At 36.2% G+C, this 5,787-nt stretch overlaps 1 protein-coding gene across 12 annotated transcripts in view; it reads left to right on the top strand.

Moving 5' to 3' along the window:
- LOC108769422 (tyrosine-protein phosphatase Lar-like) overlaps positions 1 to 5,787 on the top strand; it is a 328,651-nt gene that overhangs the window by 204,214 nt on the left and 118,650 nt on the right. The gene's annotated exons all lie outside the window — the stretch shown is intronic.

Genomic DNA, 5,787 nt, shown 5'->3' with positions numbered 1-5,787 from the left:
TGGCAGCTGTGCAATTAGGGCAGCTAACGGAGCTTTGCACAAGGCAAATAAAATTATAGAACGTGGCATTATGAGTGGCGTCGATAAAATTTGGATTGATCTCGCGTCTCAGCCAGCTTTTTCCACGAGCGAGCAGAAATTCGTAAAAGCAAAATCACGTAATGCTCGTGTACTCAAAAATTAATGGAGTGAATCTCGTTTGTTTTATTATGTCATTGCGTTTCAATCGCGTTTTCGTATTGTAGAACTTTCCCTTTAAACACATTCGTCATGAGGTATAGTCTCGTTAAGCACTAATGGGAGGTATTTTGTGCCATTCGGTATATGCATTAAGCGAACGTCACATATATGTGTTGGGGACGGTATGATGGCAGATGAATTCATCGCTAAGGATTAGATATAACTCAGGGATAACCGAGGGAAAGATTGGTCTGGCCATAACTCACGTAGTCGTCTCTTTTTGCTCGTGCCTCATGGGAGAGATTAGATCGCTGGGATTATATATATATATTCATGGTTTCCTACCGATTCATAGTTACCGGAGACATATGAAAGTACGGTGTTAACGTTGTTGGCTCGTATAATTTACTCGCATGAACATATGTCAATTTGTTATTTTATCGTCCAAATATTAAAAATTAATAATTCGTACTTCTCTAAATTCTTTGTAGTGGAATCTTATTTTAAAGAGTGAAAATTGAACTAGTCTTGAAAAAGAATAGCTCAATTTTCAATCTTTAAAAGTGAGACTTTACTCTTCACAGTAATAATTCACTCTAAAAATTTTATAGATTAATGTATTAGATCACTTTTTATAATGTAAGATTTAAAAAAGTTACATTATTTAATTTCTATAACAAACGTAGATATTAGAATGTATTAATGAATTAGAAACAAGATCTATTATTATCCTCTAATAAAGATTGAAAGTACACCAATAGAAATTACTTAATAGACTTTTGATTTAAGTTTAAAGATAATTAATCTTTAAGATCCATTAACTAATTTGTGGGATGTTGTAAACGTTCAATCGCATTTTCTGTATTTTACAAAAAGCGAAAGACGTTTAAGAAACGTTGGGACATAATACTTTGTAACAATTGAATTGGTAATGCACGTCAGTTTATACAGCGATGCAGCTGCTTAGTCGGCAGCAAGAAAGGGAGGGAACGTACTCGGTATCGGAATCGACCGACTTTCGAATGCGACGTCCGGATTTATCGTTCTTGTGCGAAACCGAAGATCATACAGCGCCTGAGCTAGATTTATTGGATGAAGTGTACGTCCGTCTCAACGAAGGAGAGGAATGCGCCGAGGTGCGGGGCCCTGATACGGACGTGTTCCACGGCCCGTGCTTTACTTAATCTATGAATTGCCAAGTACCGCAGAGTTCGACGTTCAAAAAGAGGCGCCGATTCATTCATATGTATGCCGCATAACCCAGTTCGAAATCAATTCTGCTCGAGAGGTGTGCGGTGTTTGCATCGAAACTTGAACGTGGCGTTTCTAGATATCGGCTGGCACTCGCGAGTGCGTTAACTATTTCTCATGAACACGTCTCTCGCGAATGTTTTCCAAAAATTTCAGCATCTAGTATTGACGTTATTAATCTGAAGATTTGAAGATGTACAAATAACCTACAACAGCCTTCATTTTCTTCTCACAATATATATACTTTGGACTAAATTTTTTCCTTTCAATTAAATTTTAGCTTAACTTTTAAGGTTTTTTTTTAGGTTAAATTTTAGATAAAGTATATATAATAATATGGTTCAATAAAAATAAATCAATACCAATAATATAGAAGAGCTACGAGCCAAAACAATAATCTTTAATATTCAATAAACAAACGTTCGTTGTTCAAAGATGTTATATAACATCAGTCATGTCATAACGTCTTTGAACAACGAACCATCTTTGAACCCTTTCGCACGTTGCCTATTTATATATCTTTTATTGGCGATATAAATTTGACTACGGCTATTTATTAATTGACACCATTGGTGAAAACAGTATGACCTACGATTAAATTAAGATCTCAGTTTTTGATTAATATCTGCATCTTCACCAAATGACTACAATGTTGTATGACTCAATTACGTACCACTTTTGGCGATAAATATTTATAAGAAGGATCGTCTAAGAGATAGCAAATCATGTTAATATTTCTTACTTCTTTTATAATAATTTTACTTAGCCGTTAAAATAATACTTGTTCAAAATTAATTTTATTTTTATTTGTACATTGATAATGACACGATCGTTGTCGAAATATATGTTAATTTGTTTATTGAATATTAAAAGTTATTGTTTTGGTAGCCCTTCTATATTATTGGTATTGATTTAAATAAAGTTTTTACGATATCTCTAAGTGAATCGTTTTCCTTCCATTCCTATTTCACGCTCATTTATTGCGAAATTACATATGTGTCGTATACTTGTTCTCGGAAAATTTCATTTCTATGCCAAGCTTATTTCTGTATCGGCAATATCGATATTCATATTTATTTTATCGATTAACTTAACCCGTTATGAGAGTCGCGGATGGATATTTGATTTTTAAATCATGTTTACTATCATCGTTTGTTGAAGTTATCATCAATTTGACCTGATGGTGTATTGGAAATCTAGAGTCAAAACCGCATAGGAAGCTACACTTGGCTAGAGCTTAATTAAATTAAATGCTTAAATGTTTATTGGAGGAATCACACTCGCAAGTAGATAAACGAGTAATTCTTCTTATTCGTTCGTCTTTGGAATTAAATTAAAATAAATAACTCGTTCTATTATCGAGAAGAACATACTTTGGGGAAGCTTAATATGATCTGTGCATAAAAATGGGAAAGAGATAAAGAGAGAAGATGGATTTTCCGTGATGGGTTCTTACGGCACTCCTCGGAAGCGGGAAGAACAAATGCCTGAAGAGAATTTCTTTCCGTCATTGCAATGAACATCGATTGGGACGATGGAATTGATTCGATATAGATGGGACGATTATCGTTGTGTCCACCGATTGACTTACATTAATTCAAGATCAAAGCCTTCAACAAGCTAAAGCAAAGTGCTCTCTCGGTCGGAGACCTTTTTAAAATCTAAGAAACCAGTGCAGGACATTGTTACGCAAGAAGACGAAATCCTTTGTAAACGAAAGCTCATAATGAGCGAATAAAAGACGACGCAAGCCGAGGCTGCCTATCGAGATTTCATCGATTACGATACGCCACGCGCTCGTGAGACAAGGATTCTTGTTTGATGACCGTTATCGTACTGGAAATGCAACTTGACTCTTCGCGCTCCAATTACTGTCGAGAGCCAGGCTTGCCAGCTGACCCCTTTCACTTATCGTGCATATCGACGAGAATACGGATATCTCTTTTTAATTGCTGATGTAATAACATCCAGTGAATCGCATTAAAGGCTCTTAAGGAAATGACTCCGTCATTAATATAATAAAGGCATTCATCAATCAATCGCTTTATTACGTTATACGATTCTATATTCATCTATAAGTATTTTTCATCTCCTTCCATTTCTTTTCAAAAATTATTTTTTTAAGATATACATCTTAAATATGTCTTACAGTATTTTTTATATTTGAATTAAAATTATAATAATTTGCATTAAATTTATCACAGTTTTTTAAGATTAAAATTTGGGGGGATCATTAATGTTTCAGATGGATATTTCGTTGAAAATCCCACAATAACGGCGCGCAATTATATTTCTGAAATAAATTTATTTCAATAAGAATAAATATACGTATTAGTTTAACATTTAACTTTGACCATCAAGTGACACTTCTCGTATTTAGGTGATGTATTTATATAAAACGGTCTTAATTCCAATCTTATTATTGTTTAATAATTTGCGTCAATTAAATACCAGATTTTTTATCAACTATTCATTATCCTTTTCACATATGTTCTATATAGTGGCTTATTTTGATGCATACACCGACCTTTGTCACTGTATGTGTACACGATCAACCCACCAATTTCGTCAACTTACTCAACTCGCAATAGCTTCGACATTCTCAAGCAGTGCACGCAAGCTCGCTATCAACGTGATACGAAAGACGAATACGCGTGCGAATGGTCGAATGAAACGATAACGAAAAAGAGAGCTTCGATTCTATTGCGTTTCTAACATCTTTGACTGTTGCGGAGGTCGACGCCGGTCATCCGCAACGAACAATCGGCCTCGTTCCTTTTCCATGAACGTACATCGATTGCAAGGAGTGCCCTCAAGCTGAAAAGACGCGTCCCTCGACAATAGTTTTCTATCGACCTTATAATCTTTGCGATCTCAAAGAGTCTCCGTACCATATCGATTTCGAGCTTATCAATTGGTGGTCTCATCAACCGAGCATTCTGCCACGTTATTGATTTATTTCAAAATACATATATAACATTACGTGTCATAATTATATAATATAATTATTTAAATATACATTAACTTTTACAGTACGTGTGCTTTTAATTTTAAAAGCTTTAAATTTAAACGCGCTTTAATCTAGTTAGTTTGGAAAGGACTGATGTTAATAATTCCACACTTTATTTCAGCGTCGATTTCTCGATGCGATAATTAATCAGTATTAGCCGAGGAATTGAGGAAGAGGCCACGTGCGTTATAGTGTTTTATGCGTCTGCCAACGTTAGGGAAACCACGTGTAAATCACAATTTTCGAGTTACCGCACTGTAAATACCTCAGTAAATCAAACCTGTCCGCATAACAAAGCTAAATATGATTTATCGCGACTTTGAAATTGCACCGAGCCTTATTTAAATTATCGCTATTTCGTACATCTTGTCTTAGCGATGCTTTATTCATTTATATCATTGTCGATCACTCGGAGTAGAATTGATTAAATAATTCGGCCTCGTTATACTGATATAATGGCGCAATCCAATTTGAGCGTGGGATAATGAGAATCGGCGGTAATCGAATATTCCTTTTGACCATGCGGAATTTATTTCATTTGATACGAGCGCCAAACACAAAAAACACACGTCATGTAAAACGATACAAGAATCTACATAATTGCTGTGACAATATTGCAAATATAGCTTTGCAAATAGATTACCCCGCCCCACCTCTCCCCTTCTCTCTCCATCGCGCTGCGCAGTTTCCGAAAATTAGTGATATTAATTACGCGTCCGTTTGGCCTCATGAATTCACAAATGCCGAATGTTGAATTAAATCGTGCAATACGAATCGATTTGTTGTCGCGCAGCTTCAAAATCGAGAGTCAGCAGACATACGCGGAAGGAAATATGGAAATGTGCTCCTTGTTATTTTGTTAAAATGACAGACGTACTTTATCTCGCCATACTTTGCAGCTCTGGCGCGACTCTCGCTGCACGTGTCACGTATACATTAGCGCGAGTTACTTTGTCTCGGATATATATTCCGAGGATATTTCCGAGGTGTCCTGAAGAGGTGCAATCTCCACGGGGAGTAGAAGACACGTACTAGATCCTTCCGAGGAAGTACTAGAGCGTGAAACATCATTTGCTTATGTGAGGATCGACAATACGCATTTCGCCGTTGAGTTTAAGCTTTACTGATTACGAGTCGTTTCCGCTGTACTTTGATCCTCCCCGTCTCACCAGGAAAGGTAATATCATCCTCTCGCTTAACTTTGCAGTCTGATGACTGTGATACGCGTACACTATTCGCCGTGTTTCATTCGTGCCTAGACGATTCTTAGTTGTAATGAAATGTATACACATGCAGAACATTCAATCCCAATTTTCTCGCACTCTCTCTCTCTCTCTCTCTCTCTC

This window comes from Trachymyrmex cornetzi, unplaced genomic scaffold (genome assembly GCF_001594075.2).
Source record: "Trachymyrmex cornetzi isolate Tcor2-1 unplaced genomic scaffold, Tcor1.1 scaffold90, whole genome shotgun sequence".
NCBI lineage: Eukaryota > Metazoa > Arthropoda > Insecta > Hymenoptera > Formicidae > Trachymyrmex > Trachymyrmex cornetzi.
The sequence above is the reverse complement of the archived record's forward strand: the minus strand, read 5'-3'. Positions and strand labels throughout refer to the sequence as shown.